A 23,127-nucleotide genomic window follows, 5' to 3' on the forward strand; every position below is an offset into this window, starting at 1 on the left:
ACAAATGGTTAACTGATAGAGATCACAGTCATGCAGGACATGAGTCTCCATCAGTTCACAAATATCTTAGTAAATTACAAGAAAAAGGCAACCTTATCAATTGCTTAATCTCTAGAAACTGGTAGGCTCAGTTTCCTGAGCCCCAACATCTCCTCTTCAGTGATATGGGGAACAAAGGCAAGAAAGAAATGGCAGGTAAAATTAAATTTCCTTATAACCTGCAGCCCATTAACAAATACTTGAGGCAAATACAGAGAAAACATTTCCCCAGGAACCCCCCACCGTCTTAATATTAATGCTTTGCTAGAGGGAAAACAACTTTAGCTTGACAATAGCGAGGCCTCCAGTATCCTGTGAATCTTTTTCAGCACAGGAAAATCTCTTTGGAAACTTCCCTTTTGACCTTACCTCCCCAACTCTATAGTACATAGCCAGTCATTCCTCACAACCCCAGTGCAGCTCTTTCTGCCCAAGGGTCCTCCTGCCCGTGCGCTTTAACAAAATCACCTTTTTTTTTTTTATTTTTTTTTTCAACGTTTATTTATTTTTGGGACAGAGAGAGACAGAGCATGAACGGGGGAGGGGCAGAGAGAGAGGGAGACACAGAATCGGAAACAGGCTCCAGGCTCTGAGCCATCAGCCCAGAGCCCGACGCGGGGCTCAAACTCACGGACCACAAGATCGTGACCTGGCTGAAGTCGGACGCTTAACCGACTGCGCCACCCAGGCGCCCCAACAAAATCACCTTTTTTGCACCAAAGACATCTTCAAGAATTCTTTCTTGGCCGTCAGCTCCGAACCCATCATCACCCCCAAAACGTCATCATAACCATCACCGCTGCTATTCCGCGTGGTCTGGGGAGCAGAATCAACCGTATCTCCCGGGAACTTGCTGGAAATGCAGAACCTTGGTCCTACACCTTCCAGAACGGAATCTGCATTTCAACAGGATCCTCCAGGGTGATTCCTGAGCACACTGAAGTTAGAGAAGCTCTAAGGTGACTCCTGGGACCAGCTGCATATGAGACTCTCCTGGGTGGACTGAACCCCTGGATGAAGGACTGCAGAGTTTCTGGGGCTGCCGCTCAGGCATCAGGATTTTTTCAAAGTTCCCCCAAGCCCTTGCGTGACGCGTCCCCCTTTCCAGGGAGGTCAGGCTGACTCCTGCAGGAAGGAGGGGGGAGGGGAGGGGGAGGTGGGGGGTACTGAGCTCCGGCTCCTGGAGGCTCTGCAGCTTTAAGAAGGGGAGCTGGCTGCCAGCCACGGAGGCCCCGGGAGGCCGCCTGCCATCTTGCACGGGCCACGTGAGCACAGGCTGCAGGCTGCGACAGTCAGCGCTGGGCCCGGCCTGGGCTTGCAGACCCGAGCCCCGCAGGCCGGCCCCAGCGGCGGTGGCTCCGGCAAGCCGAAGAAAGGGGACCTTTATGCCTTTTGGGGGAAGCACACATTCTGCGAGGCCGTGGAAACAAAGAGAGGAACTGTTTGTAGCCCTAGTCCAGACGTCCCAAACAAACAGTAAGTCAGGAGGGCACGAACACCGCACGGCCCCTCCCCCAGGACACCACACACATGCGCACACACACACACACACACACACACACCCCTGCAGCTAAGGGGCAGGCTCTGCCCACAGCCCACCCAAGGACAGCCTGGCCAAGACAGTGAACAGGACAGAAAATTCCCTGAAATTCTTTCTCCAGAGTTGGGGGATGGGGGGGGGGGCTCTGAACTTCAGGGCTCAGCACAGGTCAGGCAGCACCTGATGACTGCCCACACCTCAGGTGTGAGTGGTGTTTCTGAGGTCCGTGTCCTTGTCCTAAGAACGCCTTGGTCCCATCGTGAAAGCAGAGAAAGTGAAATTGAAACCTGTCAGTTTAACTGTCGGTCTTTGGGCCACCAGCTTGCCTGGAACAAGGCAATGAAGCTAACGGCCAAAATGGGGGTGGCTGTAGAGGCTGTGACAGATGCGGGGCAGTCGGCATCCCAAGTTTCCCCGGGCACCTGCAGGGCATAGGCAGGGACTTTGAGGAGGGAAATGTGGAGGGGAGACAGCAGCCAGGACATCACCTCCACCTTGGCTGGAGGCAGAGCTCTGTTAATCCTATTCAAGACTTTCTCCAGGCCTTGAGTCCACTTGACTCAGTCTCCACTGGGAGGGGGCAGGACCAATTGGCACAGGTGGCTACGGTGGCATGCCCCTGACCCGTGTGTGCCACCAAATGCTAAAGGCAAAGCCTTGTGACTTCTGGGTGTCTCTTCTCTCGTGTCATCTGTGCTGCCCTGCCCCCTCCTCCATTACAGACAATTGAGAGCTAACTATAATCCACCTTACTGCCTGAGAATGTATGCGAAAATTATCATGCGTTGGGAGCGGGTAGCAGGTTGAGATTATGTTGGCAGAGAGAAGGTTGGCATTGATTGGCACGCAGAGGAGGGAAGCTACTTTGTGTCTTCAAGATAACTGGGTACAAGCTAAAAGGAAGGGAAGGGGAGGTCCAAGAGTAGGGAGCAAAGAGAAAGTTGGCTTTACCGGTGGGTGGAGTGAAGATGAGGAAGAAGGAAGAGGAAGGTGGCATGGGGTGAGCAGGGCAGGGCAGGACGGGGTTCGCAGAGAGGAAGCCGAATGGTAGCTTGTCCATAATAACGATGAAGCACTTCAAGAGCCAGATGTGACTTCTGGCTGCGGGGGCTAGATCCCAGAGATCAATTGCTGGCCCCTGACATGTTTTATTTATTAACCTGAGCACCCTTGGAAAGTGGGGAGGTTTCACGCGTGACTCTGAAAGGTCTGCACACCAGGCTTAAACTGCAGAAGGGCAGCTGAAGCTGGAGCTGCACGTGTTCGCCGAGGTCCCCACTCACACCGCAAGCATTTTGTCTTCTCCCCACCCCCACTCCCCAACTTCTGTTACCTGCCGGGTTGCCACAGGCGTCGATTGCAAACTGCTGCTACTCCTGGTCTCAATCATAAGGATTCTCTTCTGTTGAGCCTGTGTGTGTGTATGTGTGTGTGTGTGTGTGTGTGTGTGTGTGTGTGCACATGCACGTGCCAGGCACACAGGTATGCTGTCTTTCAATTAATTTTAATTAATCTCTCCCCTTTTCAGCTGAGGATGGAAGATGCGGAAAACCAAACGTACCCCTCTCCTTACAGACTCCGCAGCCTTTCCAGGCTATCTGCCAAATTGCGAGATGGTATTTGCATTTAAAAAAATTTTTTTGAGTGCATTTTCTTATTTTGGTTTAAGTATTTCCCAGCCTGCCTGAAGGCAATATTTCATGTATGCCACACTTTCTAGCTTTTAAAGCATTTCTGCAACATGCACGAATTCATTTTCTCCTTCCGGCAGTTCCGTGAGGTGGATAGTTTGGGCCCCCTTCCTGTGCTCTCTTGGAGAAAACCGACAGTAGAGAAACTAAATGCCTTGGTCCTGCAGCAATTGTGAAGAAAAGTTAATAAAAGTAAGCTGTGTCCCTTAGACTGCGTGGAATTATAAAAAGCTAGGCTTGGAAACGCATAGTGACCATGGGTAGGATGTCCATCCAGAGTACTAGCTTGACTCCTGGTTAGGCGACTCGGTAGCTGTGAGTCTTTAGACAAAGTACTGAATCTCCCTGTGCCTCCTTTTCTGTAAAATTGGTATGACAGCCCTTATCTAGGGAGTGTTGTGTGGGTTAAATGAGATAACACATGCAAAATGTTCAGAACAACGCCTGGCACGCTGTAAGTTTTCAGTAAATATTGCTATCAGTACTAAAATTATTATTATCGGTACCTTTGTGACAGGCTAAGTTGTAACAAAAGGACCCCAAAATACATTTGCTCAGAAAGGATATAAGTGTATTATTTCTCTCTCACCTGCTAGCTTGGAGGTAGATAGTCGGTCCAGGACAGGTAAACAATTCTGCTCCACAGGGTCATTCAGGAACCCAGGTTCCTTGTGTTGTGTTTCTTCCCATCCCCTAGGGTGTCCCCCTCTTCTGCCTAGTTACAGCTCCCCAACATTATATCTCCTTTCTGCTCCTGCGTGCAGGCAAATGGCCCCCTTCCAAATGTTGTAACTCTGAAGCTGTTCATGCCCTTTCACTCATATCCCTCATTGACCAGAACTTGGGCACACTTAGCTGCAGGTGAGTCTGGCAAATGTAGTCTCCAGCTAGGCCAACTAAATATGCCCAACTAAAACTTAGGAATTCTCTTACTAAAAGGAAGAAAGGGAGAGTGGAAATTGGGAACAGTTCATGGTCACTGGGTTCTTAGCCCACCTGAGCTCTACTTCCGACTGGATGCCTGATTTGCTCCTGGATTTCTTCTTTAGAAAAACCCAGGGACAGCTCTTGGCTCATGTTTCAGATAAATACCCTTGGTGGCAGCATGGGTATCTCCTGCTGGCTGGTCAGACTGCCTGTCCGCAGGGTTGGGCAGCCTGTCCCCTTACTGCCCAAACCTCCTAGCAAGAGTGGCACTGGCTCTCTTTGTTTGTTTATTTTCTCCTGGCTCTTTTGACAACTTCCCCAACAGGCAATGTAAATTCCATACTCTATTGTCTCCAGAGAGTCACTCTTCCTTGGGATCTTGAGTCTGGGGTGGCTGATTAAGGAAGGGTCCCTGTGTCCTTCCATTCTCCTAGAGCTCATCCTTGCATGCGTTGAAGAGGGAACCTTCTCCCCACCTCATCAAGGATTATCTATGAGCCCGCAGGACTGTAAGAAAGAAATCAAGCCACATGTTTGCTGAATGGATGGGCAGCCACGTGGTCCTAGAGCTCTGTAGTCTTTTAGTTCAACTTTGGTGATACATACTTTCCTGAAAGCACTAGTTTAAGCAGCAGCCTGGCTCAATGAAAGGAAGTGTGGATCAGTATTCCATTCTCATTATTGCAAGTAACTTACTGGTTGGGTCAAAGAAAGGCATATCAATGGTCTAGCGGGAGCTTACTCCAAGGACAGAGAAGGTACTTTGAGGTATATTGCCTAACAGATGAAGGAGGACATTTGTATTTGTTGAGGGCCTGCTATGTGCCAAGCACCTGCTCAAGGCAGCAGTCCAGGCATTAAGTAACAAAACATGCACCTGATGGAGTTTACAACCTAGCAGGAGTACCATGCATTAACCATCTCATTTAATCCTTGTAAATTCTGCAAAGCGTGTATTTTTCATATTTTGTAGGCCAAAAATTCAAGCTCAGAGAGGGAAATGGTAAGGATACTTTTAAACCTATATCTACCTGATTCTAAAACTCTTGGTCTTTCCATTATTATTTCATCAGCCTCCAGACACTTTTTGTGTTGAAGAGGGAATCTAGCCTATATGTAGGAGAGACGTGGTCCCCTGTGCTAAAAACCTGAAACGGTGATTATTATAAACTCAGGGGTTGGCTTCACTTGACTGTGGTGGTTGGATTTTTTGCGCTAACCTGCATCTCTCTCTAATCACCCTTGCCCACTGATCCTTCTCTGTGCACCCAGCCAGTGGAACCCCACTTCTGGAACAGTTCTGCCCTGCTCCTTTGTTGGGCTCTGACTATAGCTGGAGGAATTGTCTGCCACGTCTGTCTGGACCATTAGAGTACTAGGTTCCCAAGGCTGCCTGGAAACCCTCCCAGATGTCCCTAGGCCTCCCCTGTCCCATTATTATTGGTGTCTCCTCCTGGCCGTTCCTCTTTCATCCACCCTGTTTAAACCTCCATTTCCTTGCCTGTCACTGTCATTGACAGGGAATCCATCCTGTCCATTGGTAAAACTGAACACAACTTAAGGCCCCAAGAAATTCTCAAGGTCATCTCTGGCAATCCCCCCAGCATATCTCCTACTCTGCTTCTCCACTCCTCCCGTGCTAGGGAAGGGGTGTGCTCCTGCCACGGCCGACCTTCTCCTTGTGCTCCAGACACTCTCCCATCTCCCCTAGAGACACCCTCCCCTCCTCCCTCCAATCATTCTGTTCTCTTGTTCACATCTTCAGCTTCTTGCCTACCAGTATTTCTCATCACTACCTGAACTTGGTCAATCTCTCCAAGCTGAATAGTGCCCTGTTCTCGAACCCATATTTCTGTCTACTTCTGCCTTCAGTTTCCCTTTCTCTCTCCTTTCACAGCCCAGGCTTCTTGAAAGAATCATCTACACTGGCTGCTGACACTGCCCCCCTGCCCATTCAGTCCGCCATCACCCGTCTGGCATATGTTTCCATGATCAAATGCCCAGACTAACGTCATGAAAGACAGCCATTCCCGAGATCTAGTTGTTGTTTTTCTTCCCTAGTATGACTCCATCTTTCGAGGGCATTGGTACCATTACACACCCACACATTTTGAGCCTCTCTTCCCAGATGACTTTGCTCTCTAGGTTTCCACCCTACTTTGCTGGATATTTTTTTCCTATCTCCTTATGGAGACCTCCTGTTCTACTTACTCCCTGAATGTCTCCAGGGTCTCTCTGTCCCACCCACTGCTCTTCTCACCCTCTCCCTTGGTGTCCTCAACCATATATGAGCCGACGCTCTCCCTCCTGACATCTGGTCCTGAATGTCCGGCCTCTCATGGACTACTGCTTCTGGCTGTCCCCAGGCTCCTCCCGCTTAGCATTCTAAAGCCAGACTCCTCGTCAGGCTCTTCCAAGACTTGCCCCTCTTCTTATGCCCCCAGTTGTCGGGAACGGTACCGTTACCCCAGTTGCCCATGTCAGAGCAAAGAAGTCTAGTAATTATCTTGGATCCATCCTTCTCGTTGCATCTCATTGAACAGGTATCATGTTCTAGTGAGTCTAGCTCTTCCAGCTCCTGAATCTCCCTGCCTCTCATTCTCCTACCACTGGGGAAAAAGCCTGTACTGCTTCTCACACAGCTATGGCAAAGGGCCCTTGAGGGACCGCCTCTATTTCCATCCTTCACTGCCAGGATCGTCCCTCTAATGCTGTTGGCTCAGGGCATCCTCCTGCTCTTCAGTGCTCCCAGAGATTTTGGATAAAGCTCACACTCCTTCAGTTAATCACACAGCCCTTCCTGATAATTCCGGGTCTACCTTTACAGCCCCTTTCCATCTTTACCCCACGCGGGGCGGTGCAGGTTCATGCCTAGCGACATGCCTTCACCTGCAGCACCTTCTGCCTTCCTCCTGGTGCTGATCTCCAGTTGTCTGTCAAAACTCAGCTCGGGCAGCATCTCACAGGCCACGTCTGCCTGGCACGGCTGTCACAATTTCACACACCAGATTCCCCGTTAGCAGCTCCAGGGCCGAAGCACACACAAGGTGCTCTACAAATGGTAAAGGCATGGACTATTTTCTTCAGAAACTTTTAATTCTCACTCAGGAAGCCTGAGGCATCAAGTTAAGGTCCCTTGTAAAAGCTCTTCAGGGTGTCTCCAGTTTTTTAATAGAAGCATGGTTTGACCTTGACAATCAGACATGTAGAAGCTGAGCAGCCAGTCAGCTAAGGGTAGAGCAGTTAGTCGTTCCTCATTCACTCCCAAGTTGCTGAGCAAAAGGAAGCACCACTGCCCCTCTTCCCCGCTGCCTCCTTTCTCTGGGCTGTCAGCGTGCACGGTATTTTTGCATATACCCTGGGGTCCTTTATTCTCTGGGGTTTCTGAATTCATTATATTATTGCATTAGGCCCGAGGGGTTGACAGTTCAGCAGGATTCAAGGTTTCGGGGAGGAAATAGGGTTTCTGTGGGGGTAGCTGCTTGTTAATTTACGGTGGACTGGACATTTTGTGAACGGTGACTTTCCTCAGCCAGGAGCACTGAAGGTTTGGAGAAAGCTTTGGGGGGAGGTGATGTTGCCCTGGCCAGGGAAAGCATTGTGCTCCAGAGAGATTGTTTGTGTCTCGCTCTAATTCTCCAGCGGCACAGAAGCAAGTCTTCTCGTTTTACAGAAGTTTTCATTGTTTGTTATGATAGTTTTAGCTGCCGTGATTGAAATTTACTTGCTGCCAAATCTGTTCTCCGGAACAGCCGAGATTCTGTCTCTAGTCTTTGGTGGTCGCCTCAGCATTTCGAATACGGCACTGGCTGGCTAGCCAGCCGTGTGGAACTAGGCTGGTCCCATCGCCCAGACCATGAGAGCCAGAGGTATCAGGAGTCTTATCACCAGGTAAGACTTCTACTTCTGGTGCTCCCCTGAGTCTGGGCTTCCCATGACTGAGGAGATTGGCTGGAATCTCACAGAATGTGCCAATCAAGACCCAGGGTTTGCAAGTGATAGTCTCAACTCATGACCTATGCAAGAAAGATGAATTCTCTGGCTGAAAAATACTAGAGGGAGATCTGTATTTAGATATGCTGGTTTCTAGGGTCAGGGATAGCATCGTCAAGGCATGCCTCTCCCTGTGTACCCTTGGCTCTGCTTCCTTTTTAGCTGGCTTCCTTCTCAAGCTCTCTGTGGAGGGACAGAAATTGTCCTTAACATCTAGCAATTTCAGGACAAGAAATTCTTCTTTCCCAACAACTATACAGAGTCAAAAGGTACCTCTAATTGCCTACTCTGGGTCATGGGGCTATCTTAGTTTGTTTGGGCCGTTAAAACGAAAATACCACAGACTGGGGGACTTAACACGCATTTATTTCTCACGGTTCTGGAGGCTGGGAAGTTCCAGATCAAGGTGTCCGCAGATTTGGTGTCTGGATAGAGCCCAATTCCTGGCTTACAGATAGCTGTCTTCTCACTACGTCCTCACAAGGCAGAAGGGGAAAGGCAACTCTTCTGTGGGGTCTCTTCTGTAAGAGCACTAATCCCATTCATGAGGATTCTACTCTCACGACCTAATCACATCCCAGAGGCTCATCTCCTAATACCATCACATTGGGGGTTAGGATTCCAATATATGAATTTAGGGAACAGACAAACAGTCCATTGCAAGGACCATCCCCAAGGCAAACAGCACGATCTGCGGGACGGAGTATTTTGATTGGTCACCTGGGTCTGAGATAGTGATTGACAGCCCTACCAGGGGAGGGACAGTCTTAAAAATGTCTGGGCATGTATGGGTTTCTTGGGGCCGCACAACAAATTACCACAACTTGGTGGCTAAAAACAACAGAGAGATATTACCTCACGGTTCTGGAGGGCAGAAGTTTGAAAGCAAGGTGTTAGCAGGGCCACACTCCCTGCAAGGACTCTGAGGAATCATCTTTCCTTGCCTGACCCAGCTTCTTTGACCCCAGGCAGTTCTTGGTGTCCCTTTGCTTATAGCTGTATCACTTCAGTCTCTGCCTTGACTGTCATATGACTGCTCCTTCTGTGTTTCTCTTGTTCTGTAGGTGTCTTGTCCTCCTATAATGACATTTGTCATTGAATTCAGGGCCGACTTGATTAATCTACAATGATCTCATCTCGAGATCCTTCACTTAATTACATCTGCAAAGACCCTTTCCCCAAATAAGATCACATTCACAGGTACTGGGAATTGGGACTTAGACATATCTTTGGGGGGAGGAGGCATAATTCAACTAATGATAGGGCAGAAAGTAAGTAATAGATAGCCACTACACTGTACCCCTTGACTGCCTAGCATAGAAACAATTTCAGAAATGCACCACCATGCAAACATTTTTCCCCATACAAACAATTTCAGAAATGTGCCACCCCAACATGGTACAAGCTGCCCACATGTCAGCCAAGCTGGTGGATGTGCATTCTTCTAGGTCGGGTCTGGATGTTACTCTTAATAATCTGTCAGTTATTAAGAGCAAGTGGTCAAGGGGCGCCTGGGTGGCGCAGTCGGTTAAGCGTCCGACTTCAGCCAGGTCACGATCTCGCCCTCCGTGAGTTCGAGCCCCGCGTCGGGCTCTGGGCTGATGGCTCAGAGCCTGGAGCCTGTTTCCGATTCTGTGTCTCCCTCTCTCTCTGCCCCTCTCCCGTTCATGCTCTGTCTCTCTCTGTCCCAAAAATAAATAAACGTTGAAAAAAAAAAAAAAAGAGCAAGTGGTCAAGTCAAACACCCCAGCATTTAATGGTCGAGAGAAAAAATAAAAACCACTTGCCTTTATTAAAGGAAATGGGGCTACAGCACACTGTGGCCACTCGTCCAACATTCTACAGAAGAGAATTGGCAAGAAACCACTTCATATCTGCTGGAAGATCTGAGTTCCTCAATCGTCCAGGGGTGCCTGGGGTTCTGCTCTCCGGAAGACTCTCTGTTGCTCTTTACCCTCCGTGAGTGGCATCGGAGAGAATGCGCCTTCTGGAAACTGTATACTCTAGCAGGCCACTAGATGAGGACCTGAGGACAGAGGTCTGGGGCTGGACCCAGCAATTGAGCAATCTCATGCTGTGGTTTGCTAGACGGGGGGGGGGGGGGGGGGGGGGTCACTGGCAGTATGACTCTTTAAACTTGGAGACAGTTGCTGGGCAGTTAGTTTTCTGATAAGACCATAAGCTGGCAACCAACGCTGGAGCCCAGTCAAGTCATGCTCTGGAATCTGGACCTTGTCCTCACCATGTCTGTCTGCTAACAGTCATCTCCGTGCTCTTCCCTCCGCCAGCTTTCATTTAGACGCACAGCCACTTGGCCTCTGCCCTGGACACGCTGAGTAGTGGGGGAGAGGCAGGGCTGATTTGACCACTTGCCCTCAGGCTCTTTCCCAGTGGACCGCTGTCTACGGGGGGGCGGGGGGGGGGGAATGGTCACTTTGGCCAGGCAGGGAGGGCCCAGCAAGAGCTGCTGGAGGACAAGAGGCCCTCTCCAGTGTTCCTCTCTTATCTCCCACTGTGTTTTCCTTCTCTTGGCCTGGGCAAGGATTTGACTTCTGCGATCCTGAAAGATAATTTTCTGGCTCTCAGCTCAGTTGAATTACTGGCCACAGGCAGAAGGAGGATCTCGTGGATCTGTTTTCCCATTTCTCTGCTTTCAGAAAGGCCAGCTGAGACTCAAGTATGTCTTTTGTTATAGAACCTTACTAAAGTCTGAAGAAGTAGCCAATGCACTCCAGAGCCCAGCTTTTTAAAAAATACGCTCTTTAAATTTCCAACCTCACTGAGCATGTGGTCTGACTCCCCAGACCCAACAGGAGAGAGTTTAGCAGCTTTGCTCCATGTAGCAGATATTGCTTACTTTCTGGTCAGGGAGGCGGAGCTCCACACGGCCCTGGTCCCCACCCCAGCACAGCCAATTCCACATAGTAGGGCTTGCCCCTTGTAAACCCCTGCTCATGATACAAAATTCTACACTACACACAGCACACTTTTGATTGCAACTAGATCTGCAACTGTCTGCATAATGGGTATCAGGAATGGCTGGATCAAGACACTCGAATGACAGGATGAGGACTTTGTCTCTCTCTTACCCCTCTCTCTACCCCTCTGTGACTCTCCAGTCCTCCTTTCTGCTTTTTTCTCTGCTAGCTTCATTTTCAGACAGATTTCATGGAGCTCTGGGCCTGCCATGCATTTACATATAGTAATGTTACCTCTTTCTTGATTGTTCCAACAGAAGGACATGGATGACTCTGACTGGGCTGGCTTGGGACCTCTGTTCATCCCTGTATTAACCACTGAGGCCAGAAAAGCAGAAGTATCCTGCTTAGCTGTCTTGAGTCACATGCCCACCAGACAGCCCCTCTGGGTTGCAGGGAAAGGTAGTCTCTGAAAGGAAAAAAATGCTTGAAAGGCAAAAATAAATGTGTAGGAGCTAGGCCCCTGAGCAGGTTCTTGATCTGCATTTTCCTTTTGGTCCAGAGCATGGCAGCCTGCCCAGCCTTCGCTCGCACCCTCGGAGGATTTGACCTTCTTCTGCATCCTTACCCATCACTGAGAGGCCTTTTTTCCTTTATGTTAATTTTTTATTGTGAAATGTATCATACATACATATAAGCCATATGTTCAGCTTAAAGAACAGTGAAACAAACACTTGCATCCCACCTCCCAAGTTAAAAAATAGAACAGTGTGAGTTTCTTAGAAGCCTCTGAATGCTCCTCCCTAGTCAACACTCCTCTCTCTATCTAAGAGAACCTATACAGAATTCTATGTTTATCAGCCATGCTTTTCCATACAGTTTTATTACCCATATGCACACTCACACACACACACACACACACACACACACACACACACACTCACTCTTAAATCTCTGAGCGGTATATTGTTTGATTTTGTAGAGCATGGATGCCTATTTTAATGCTATATTTAATAATATGATAGGGGCACCTGGGTGGCTCAGTCGCTTAAGTGTCTGACTTCGGCTCAGGTCATAGTCTTGCGGTTTATGAGCTCGAGCCCCATGTCGGGCTCTGCTGACAGCTCAGAGCCTGGAGTCTGCTTCATTTTCTATGTCTCCCTCTCTCTCTGCTCCTTCCCTACTCACACTCTGTCTTTCTCTCTCTCAAAAGTAAATAAATAAGAATATAATACATATTCTGTGACTTCTTTCATTAAACATTATATATCTGAGATTCATTTATGTTGATGCAAATCACTGTAGTTCACTTTTACCGCTACATACTATTCCACTGTGGGATTATCCCACATGGCATGTATTTCTTCTATTCTTTAGAGTGTATACCAGTGTATGAAATTGCTAGTTTTAAGGGTGCTCACACCTTCAAGTCTACTGGGTAATGCTAATTTCCCCCCTCACATGATTATAATAATCTGTATTTTTACTAGAAGTCAACGACAATGTTTTGGTTGATCTCATTCTTGTCAACTTTCTCAGTTGAATGGGCATGGCCTGTGTCTCATTATGGTTGTAATTTGCATGTATTTGCTTACCATCGATTGGAAATTCTCTTCATGCCTTTGAACCATCTGCTTTTTCTCTGCTGTGAAATGCCTGTTCATGTCTTTTCTCTATTTTCTAACGGGCTGTTGGTATTTTTTCTTGATTTATAAGAGCTCTTTATGGATTTAGAGGGTTACGATCTGATATCGGTTCTATATGTTCAGATATTTACTTGCAGTTTGGGATTGCCTTTGCATTTTACTTGTAGTGACTTGAACAGAAGCTGTTCATTTTCATGCCAAATTTTTCTTGTCTAAGAAACCTTTTCCAAGCTGAGGTCATAAAGATCTTATTTATTATTATCTTCTAAGAATTTCATATTTTGTCTTTCATATTTGAAGTACAAAATCTTTCATGTTTTAAGTATTTAATCTACCTGGATTTGATTTTTGTGACTGTTGTAAGATGATCGGCTCCCAGTTCTACTTTTTTCCCCACCCCATCAGAAATCAAGTTTCCATGTGTGACTGGTTGTTCTTTTTCCTCCGACCTCTCAAACATTCTGTGTTGAATGCCAGTTTTTCCCATAATCCATTGCAGAACAATGGTTTTGGAAATACAATAAAAATCAATTGCTAGAAAAATGAAATTCAAAAAGATACACAAAATAAAGTCCCCAGTTTTTTATTATTAGATCCAGCAAATTAAAAAAAATTTTTTTTAATGTTTTATTTATTTTTGAGAGAGAGAGAGACAGAGCATTAACGGGGGAGGGTCAGAGAGAGAGGGAGACACAGAATCTGAAGCAGGGTCCAGGCTCTGAGCTGTCAGCACAGAGCCCGACGCGGGGCTGGAACTCACACACTGTGAGATCATGACCTGAGCCGAAGTTGGACGCTCAGCTGACTGAGCCACCCAGACGCCCCAAGACCCAGCAAATTTAAACGTACTCTGTCAAGTTGCTATCCAAGTTTCCAAATGCTTACTATTCACGTCTGTACTGATGGTTGGCCCATGGCAAACAGTTCAGAGATGACAAGCAGTGTTCAGACTACACTTTGAGTGGTGCTCCTGTGTTTTGCCCTACTAATATGTTTGTTTATTCCTGCTCTAATATCACCCAATCTTTTTGAAAAATTGTGGTAAAACATACATAACTTAAAATTTACCATTTTAACCATTATAAAAATTTTTTAATTTGGGAGAGAGAGAACATGCACGTGTGAGCGAGGGAGAGGGGCAGAGGGAGGGAATCTTGAGCAGGCTCCACGCTTAGTGTAGAGCCCAATGTGGGGCTTGATCCTACAACCCCCAGGATCATGATCTGAGCCAGAATCAAGAGTCAGACGCTCAACTGACAGAGCCCCCCAGGGGCTCCCCATCTTAACCATTTTTATTTTTACTTTTTAAAATATATTTATCTATTTTGGAGAGAGAGGTAGAGAGAGAGAGAGAGAGAGAGAGAGAGAGGCAGAGGATCTGAAGCAGGCTCTGCGCTGACAACAGAGAGCCTGATGTGGGGCTCGAACTCACGAACCGTGAGATCATGACCTGAGCCAAATCGGACACTTAACTGACTGAGCCACTCAGGTGCCCCTTAACCATTGTTAAATGTACAATTCAGTGGCATTCAGTACATTCACTTAACATACAGTCATCCACACCATCCATCTCCAGGACTTTTCAGCATCCCAAACTGAATCTCTGTCCTCATTAAACAATGACTCCCCACTCCCCCCTCATCCAAGCCCTGGTTACCACCATTCTACTCTTGTCTTTATTAATTTATTATCTTAGCTAACTCAGAGAAGTGGAAGCATATGGTATTTGTCATTTTGTGGCTGGCTTTCTTCACAAACATGTCAGCAAGGTTCACCCATGTTGCAGGGTATTTCAGAATGTCCTTCCTTTTTGGAATATTCCATTGTCTGTGTCTGCCATATTTTGTTTATCCATTCATCCATCAATGGACATGAGGATTGTTTCCACCTATTGTGAAATACCGTAAACAATAATTTTGTGAATATTCCACCTATTGTGGCTGTTAGGAATAGTTGCTATGAATATAGGTGTACAAATGTCTGTTTGAGTTCTTTCCTTCCATTCTTTTTGGCATATACCCAGAAGTGTGATTGCAGTTTGATACGTAATGATTTTGAGTAAATGTTAGTGTTTTCACAGAGGCTACACCATTTTACATTTCCGCCGGCAATATACAAGCGTTCCAATTTCCCCGCATCCTTGCCAACACTTGTTATTTTCTGTTTTTGTGTTTTGTGGTGTGAAGTGGTATTTTATTGTGGTTTTGCTTTGCATTTTTGTAATGATTAGTGATGCTGAGCATCTTTTCATGTGCCTGTTAGTCGTTTGTATTTGTATATATTCTTTGGAGAAATGTCTATTCAAGTCCTTTCTCATTATTTAACTGGGTTGAGGGTTGTTTTTTTTTTAATTTGTTTGTTTTTGCTGTTGAGTTGTGGGAGTTCTTTCATTTAATCTTAATTGCTATGGTTTTATAACAAGTCTTGATATCCGGTAGAGGAAAGGTAATGTCCCGCCAAAAAGAGACATATTTGTCTGTTTTTAAAAAATGATTTGGCATTTCTTGGCCCTTTGCTCTTCCAAACAAATTTTGGAATCATTTGTTGAGCTTCTTTTTTAGAATCTTGTTCAGATTTTCATTGGAATTGCCTAAAACATGTACATCAATTTGAGGATTACTGATATATTTACAATACTGAGTCTTCCTGTCACGAACATGCTGTCTCTCCATTTACATAGGTGTTGTAAAAAGTCAGTAAAGTTTTACAATTTTCTCCATAAAGGGCTTTCGCAATTTTTGTTAGATTTAGAGTATTGACATTTGCTCATGCTATTATAGATGGTATCTTTTTAAATTACATTTTCTAACAGTTGCCGATGAACAGAAATGCAATGGACTTTCACATATTGGTTTTGTATCTGGAAAGCTTCCTGAACTCTCATACCAATTTTAATAATTTACTTGCAGATAATGTTGGATTTTCTATGCAATCATAAGACCTGAAAGGTTTTTTTTCCTTTTTTTCCAATCCTTACACATTTTGATTTGCTTTTCTTTTTTCCCTTATTCTACCACACTCACCAGTAGAATGTGGTGATAATGGGACTTCCTAGGCCTTGTTCCGGATCTTAAAGGGACTGCTTTCAATATTTCACCATTAAGCATGGTATAAATTTTTTGTTATTTTTTTCTTTTCTGGAGAAACAGAACCAGTAGGGGAGATATATTATGTCTGTATTATCTATTATATCTTATATATAATATAAAAGAAATTGCTCATGGGATCATGGAGACTGAGAAGTCCCACAATCTGTTGGCTGCAAGCTACAGACCCAAGAAAGCCAGTGGTATAGGTCCTAGGCAGAGGGCAGGAGGAGACCAATGTCTCAGCTCAACCCATCAGGCAGAAAGCAAAATCTCCCTTTCTCTGCCTTCTTGCTCTATTCAGGCCCTCAAAGAATTGGATGATGCCCATGACCCTGGGAGGGCTGTCTGCTTTACTCAGTCTACCAATTCAAATGCTTATCTCATCTGGAAACACCCTCACAGACACACCAGAAGTAATGTTTAACCAACTACCAGGGCACCCCACGACCCAAGCTGACACATAAAATTAACTATCACAGTGTTCTTGTTTTCGTTATTTATTTGTTTCATTATTTTTATTTTGTTGTTACTGATATTGTTCCCCTCCACCTCTTTTTTTTAACAATGCTTTAAAAATATAAAAACTAGGGTGCCTGGCTGGCTCAGTCAGTTAAGCGTCCAACTCTTGATTTCGGCTTAGGTCATGATCTCATGGTTTCGTGAGGTTTCGTGAGTTCGAGCCCCGCATCGGGCTCATGCTGACAGCGTAGAGCCTGTTTGGGATTCTGTGTCTCCCTCTCCCTCTCCCTGCCCCTCCCACACTCACACTGTCTCTGTTTCTCTCAAAATAAATAAATAAACTTTAAAAAGAAAAAGAAAAAATATAAAAAACTATTCTTTAACTCACAGGCTATGCAGAAGAATTTGCCAATCCCTGACTTAGATTATCTCCCAGTATCTACATCTCAATAAAGTTTTATTGTTTCCTACAATATAGTGATGCTTGTGTGATTTCCTAAAGTAAATATGTATGGAAGTCAAGAGTCAGAGGGACAGCCACCACACAGCAGGAAAACCATGCTACCATTTCTCCCTCCACCAAATCCAATGTCTTTTCAAACTAGTACCAACCAGGATCACACCAAGTGCCTCTAACATTCAGGCATGGTGACGTGAACAGCTACAGTTAGACTCTGGCTCTCTCTTGCTGCCCTCTCCTGGCTGGCTCACTGTTGAGGATTAGATGTGAGTTCTGGTGGCGTTTCATGTGGCTCAAGACACCTCCAGGTCTGGGTGCTGGTCTGTAGACTTATCAAAACCTGTACCAGTGGAAAGTACTAGTAGGACTCTTAACACTGCTTGTGATGGCCAGGTTTATTATTTCTTGTAAATAGTAAAGTCCTCAGACTTTTTGAGTACAGGTATTGTTATATAAAAAGAAGAGTTACCATGCAGTGAATGTTTCTGCCGGGCATGGCTAAACACGCGATGTTTCACCTCATCCGTGTAACAACCACATGAGCTCCATCCGTCTTGATTGTTCAGCATGCCCTTTGTGCAGGTGAAATGGAGACCCAGAGAGGTTACATAACCTGGCCAAGATCCACAGGTAGTGGGTAGTGGAGCTGCAGCTTGGGGTTCAGTCCATACTGACCTGACTCTAAAACTCATGTTCTTCACCTGCTACCCAAGGTTCTCAATCTTTGGTAGAGTCTAAATCAGTGGGAATCCTCTGGAGTCAGAAATTTGCAATTTTACCAAGCGCTCCAGGGTTCTGATGCAGGTGTCCTAGAGATCTATACTTTGAGAACACTGCCTCCCATAAATGGAAACTGAATGGCTTCCAGCAGAAACGTAGAACTGTTTAACACCAGAAGGCTCATCCTGGGGTGGAACAAGCTGCTGGGCCTACCCCCTTCTGTGAATGCAAGAGGAGATTAGAAGAAGTGACAAAATGTCAGATATCTTATCTCTTCCTGTCCCTCAGGCTTCCCTACCCAACTCCCCACCCAAGCCACAGAGAAGTGCTGCTCTGTCACATTTACCCAAAGAGGAAGAACATTCCCCATGACTGACAAAGAGCCCTGAGCAGGGGTACACACTGGTTATATGATGACGCTCAACACCTGAGCAAAGCCTGGCTTGTCTGAGGAACAGTTTCACGTCTTAATTGAAAATACACACTGAGCCACGAAGCAAATCCCCTTCCCTTTCTTTAATAAGTTAGACCCAGTGCTCAGGCTGTCAGATCTGGAACTGTTCACGGCTTGCTGGGCAGAGACAAAAGGAAAAACACTTTCTTATAATCCAAACACAATGATCTTCAAGGAAATAGAGCAGCTTGGGCTATAACCGTTTCTTGGCGCGCTCTGGGTTTCCAGCAGCAAATCTATGTTTGGCAAGGAATGGGATGGAAACTTCTCCCCACCTGGTGGCCAGTGTTTCCTTGAACTTCTTTATCTCTCTTTGGCTCCCGAGTAGGGTTGGCCATCATCCACAGAGTGGGGGTGGGGGTTGGGGGCACATGCCTGGGAATCAAACCCAGAGTCCTTGCCCTTTCCACACAGCCATGTGCCACGGTAGGGGACCACTGCTCTCTGTGTTCCTTCTTCAGGATAGATCCTCCCCTTCCAGTACAGTCAGGTTCTGCTCACAGGCCTTGGCAAAAGGCCACTTATCCTCGGGTCTAAGAATCACATAAATATGATGAGCTGGGTTTTTTTTTAAGATTTTATTTTCAAGTAATCTCTACACCCATTGGGAGGCTTGAACCTACAACCCTGAGGTCAAGAGCTGCACACTCCACCGACTAGGCCAGCCACATGCCCCTAAAATGAGCCATTTTTATTTTATTTTATTTTATTTTATTTTATTTTATTTTATTTTATTCTATTCTATTCTATTCTATTCTATTTCATTTCATTTCATTTCATTTCATTTCATTTCATTTCATTTCATGTTTATTTATTTATTTTGAGAGGGGGAAGAGGCAGAGAGAGGGAGAATCTCAAGCAGGCTCCATGCTGTCAGTGCAGAGCCCAATATGTGGGTTTTGATCCCACACTGTGAGATCATGACCTGAGCCAAAACTGAGAGTTGAATGCTTAACTGGCTGAGCCACTCAGGTGCCCCTACAATAAGCCATTAAAAAAAATAATAAGATTACTGGGGCACCTGGGTGGCTCAGTCAGTTAAGTGTCCAGCTTTGGCTCAGGTCATGATTCTTGTGGTTGGCGAGTTCGAGCCCCACATCGGGCTCTGCTGTCAGCACAGAGCCTGCTTTGGAACCTCTATCCCCTGGCTCTCTGCCCCTCCCCTGCTCATGTGCACTCTCTCTCAAAAATAAATAAAAATTTAAAAAATAATACAAATAAAAAATAATAAAAATATAAGATTACATATGTCAAGCACTTCACCCAATGCCTGGTACTCAGCAGACCTCTGGAGATTGTCAGGCCCCTGGGCCAGGAGACTCCCTTAGCCATTTGGTAACAAACATGTCTCAAGCGACTACAATGGATGGTCAAAATAGGAAGAAAAAATAGCTTTGGACTCAATAAATTTATAATCCAACTGGGGAATTAAAAAAATTTCATATTTAGAAAAAAATGAAAACTTATTAATAGCCTACCTATCACACAGGGTCCTCATTTCTAGACTAGTCCTGATCTTACCAACTACTAAATGTGTAGCCATGGAGAAAATGATTTCACTGGGGCCTCAGTGTCCTCGGTGGGAAAATGGAGACACAACTGATTTTATTGTTAGGGTCACACACGTGGTCGATTCCTAACAAACAACACACAGGAGCTGGGGGTAAAGGAGGAAATAGAATTAGGCGGGCTTTCTTCAAGACCTGGCTTTGGAACTGAGGTCTGAATGTGATGAGGGCTCTGGAACTCTAAAGAGGAAGTAATGTTCCTGGTGCTTGTATCCTCGTGTTATGGAAAACCCAACTCTAATTGGTTTAACCATGAATGGACTATATTGACTCACAGACCCAAGAAAGAGGCGGAGCAAGTCTGAGACGCGGTTTGATCTAGGCCTACGAATGCCGCCATGGCTCCGGCAACCGTTCTTCGTGAGGCTTTGGTTGTTGTTCTTCATGTGTTGGCTTTGCCAACAGGCTGGCTTTGCTTATGATAGTCAAATGGCTGGAGCGGCCCAGCCTCACATCGACAGCCCCTGCAGACCTTCTGTTCCCTATTCTCCGGACAGTTCCAAGTGGCATTGAACCCATGAACCAATCCCTGCCTGCGGGGGGCTGGAATTATGTGATTGGCTTAGCTCAGGCCACATGTTCCGTCCCCAGCACCTTGGAGTCGTGCCCAGTTTCTTGGAAGCACGTGAAGCCTCAAGTGGAAAGGGGGACCTCTTGGAGGGTGGGATTTGGTAGGGAGACAGCCACAATGCTCGCAAGGGGGAAGTTACTTTCATAAAATAAAAAGGAAAGGGTAAGCAGTGGTGAGAGCGAGCCTACAGGCTTGTTTGGCAGAGCGTTCTTGAGAGGGGGTGGTGAGAAAGGGCAGCGGGGGCCCTGGAGGGGGGCCATGCCAACCCTGGGCTGGGTGTTGTGTGAGCCTGGGAGTTCAGCATTTACCAGCATTTACCACCACCTCAGCAAATTCAGGAAACACGCCTGTTTCCTTCTATTATAAAGGCTAACCCTTAATTCATTAAATAGAGTATTTACTGTACCTTAAAACATTCAGTGGGGGGTTAGAGAAGAGGAGAGCCCACATTTACTGAGAGCCCACTCTGTGTGGACTCTGGGCTGGAGGCATTTCCTACATCTTCTCCTTTAATGCCCCAACCTCTCTCTGAGATAGGAGGCATCAGCCCACTTCACAGATGGGCGAGGAAAGGGAATTTCAGTTGAGTCACTCAGCCAACAGATGTGCAGGGGGGAGACTTGAGTCCCCAGGCCTGCTTGACTCCAAAGCCTACAAACAGGGAACTGCGTTGGGATTTTCTCCAGTTCGTGAGAATTTTGTTGTCCTATGTATCACAGAAAGTACCAGGTTGATGACCCTTCTGCATGGTTACTCTTGCTGCAGAGAGTGAGCTTGTCCTTAGCCACATCTGTTGTGCCCAAGGACACTGATAAATGTGGGAGTCTGGAGGCAGGAAGCTACTCATGGCTGAGGGCCCTGTTTCTAGGGCCTGAGGGCAGGAAGTCAGGCCCGGAGAACCAGGGCAGGCTGAGCACTCTGTCCTGACCATTGTCGTTGCCCACCTGCTCACAGTTTCCTCTCTAGCAGCTGTGAGTACTCTGCTCAGTGCTTTTCATATATTGTCTCCTCGACAGTCACAAAGCTCTTTTGAGCTTTCGAGGCTGTTATTCTCCCCATTTTACAGCTGGACAAATGAAGGAACGACCATGAAGGCTGAGATCACAGGAAGTGGCTTGTTCCTGTGGGTTGTGTCTTCTCATCCCTAGTTTATAGATGAGTACGTTAACCATCTGCTCAGAGGTTGCCCACCGATCTCACATGGCTGGCCAGTGACAGAGTCAGGATTCAAACTCAAGCTCTGTCTGACTCCAGAGACTGGGTTAAGGGCTGTGCTATAAAGGGTGGCCATTAACTTAGGGAAAACTTTCAGGGAAGCTATTTGACCTTGTGGATTTCGCTCCCAGAGGAGCTTGTGATCCACTTGTTGGGATAAACACAGGTCCTTTCTTGGGTCATCTGTGTATACTGATGTCACTGTCACTCTCCCTGTCCACTAACCCCCAGCTTTCCCCCACTTTCCCAAACACCTTACAGGAGGCCCTGAACAAGCCCTGGGAGGAGGAGCCACTTCAGAGGAGCTCCCTCTGGCTGGAAATTTTACACCTGCAGCAAGTAAGTACAGACTTCCTGGAGCCTCAGGCCACATCACCCCAAGATGATGCTGATGCTGATAGTAAGTAAGCCTTTTATTTTTTTTAAAGCCACCGACAGCAAAAACACGGAAACTCAGAACGCAAAAGGTCCGCATGAGCAATCCCAAAGTGTAACAGCAGCTGCAGAAGGTGACTGCGGGGAAGCGGATTGCCCCCCTTTACTTTAGGTTCTGTTTTTAGCCTGTGTTTTTCAGAGCAAGTAGGTGCCATGGTGATAGGTGCCATAGAAATGGAGCACACCGCTGAGTGTGGGGCTGCCCAGCCGTTCCCATGGAAATGCACCGCGATTCCGCTGCGTCTGGCTGCTGGGCACGACGGGACCCTCCAAGGGCCCTGTCCCACCTGCCGACTGCTTGGTCAGGAGAGACTCCTAGGCCCCTTGAAGCTCCTAACTTTCTCACTGTGTTTGTCCGAGGCCTCTGATGGTCTCCCTCTGAGGGCGCCCGCGGGGGCATCCTCCTGGGCAACTCCCTTACGGAGCTCTTCCCTTTGCCCCAGCGCACCGATCACCTAGGCAAACAGCGGCCTCTGAACTAGCGCCCGCCACGGTTCCCCTCCCCAGCGTTGGGAGTGCGCTGTCCCCTGCACTGTCCCCATCCTGCCTAGATGTACAGCTGTCACTGGTTTTATGCAACAGGTAATAAAGAGCTTGCGGTGCAGGCCCTGAGTCGCAAACATCTGGTGGTCAGGAATACTCATAAAATGAAATCTCAGAGAATCTTACCCAGTAAACAGAGCAGGGAAGGGCATAATCATGTCTGAGAGTGTGTTTTTCAGTTTGTGAGACCTCAGGCAGTGCAGACCCTGGCTCGGCCTCAGCTGTTTCTGGATGCAGCTTTAACGGGACTGAAAGACCCTTTGGAACAACTGCCTGAGCCATCCCGTCTCTGTACAGCTGTTGATGGATGGATATAAATGAAAGGGGGCCAAACTTAGCTCATTTTTATTTGGATTTAGACCAATTGCCTGTCTTCTGAAATGTAACCCATATATACATATGGCCTTGAAACCTAAATTATATTAGGCCCAGCATAAGAGGATTAGGTTTAAAGGACATGTGTCATTATATCTGTCTCACAATATGTACTTCTGGAATGGGGCTCTATTACTGAATATATTTGTTTCTGTACAATTATGATCTCAGGTGGCAAACTTCCTGCAGGATAGGGTAAGTATAGTTCCGGACTAATGTGTGGTTCTGAGACCAATCATTCCAAGAACTGACCAACTAAGAGTTAATTTTACTCTCAAAGAAACACACATACATATCCCTAACACAGGAATTAAGGAAAAAAAAAAAAAACAACTTTAGTAACCCATACCACCATCAACTCATAAATTATTGCCTGAGTAGTTACAGATTGTGAAAACCATAGGACTGGAAAGCACTAAAGAAATGTCTATCCTGGCACGTCTGACATTTGACACGAAGGAACCAGGCCCAAGGAATCAAGGTG

At 46.6% G+C, this 23,127-nt stretch overlaps 1 long non-coding RNA gene across 1 annotated transcript; it reads left to right on the forward strand.

Moving 5' to 3' along the window:
* The first annotated feature begins 1,336 nt into the window (after positions 1-1,336).
* Positions 1,337-8,567, forward strand: LOC115516785. Its single transcript, XR_003969666.1, has 3 exons — positions 1,337-1,515; positions 3,108-3,195; positions 3,351-8,567. It is a non-coding gene; the product is annotated as an uncharacterized LOC115516785 (long non-coding RNA).
* The last annotated feature ends 14,560 nt before the right edge of the window (positions 8,568-23,127 follow it).

The sequence above is a fragment of the Lynx canadensis genome, chromosome B3, assembly GCF_007474595.2.
Source record: "Lynx canadensis isolate LIC74 chromosome B3, mLynCan4.pri.v2, whole genome shotgun sequence".
NCBI lineage: Eukaryota > Metazoa > Chordata > Mammalia > Carnivora > Felidae > Lynx > Lynx canadensis.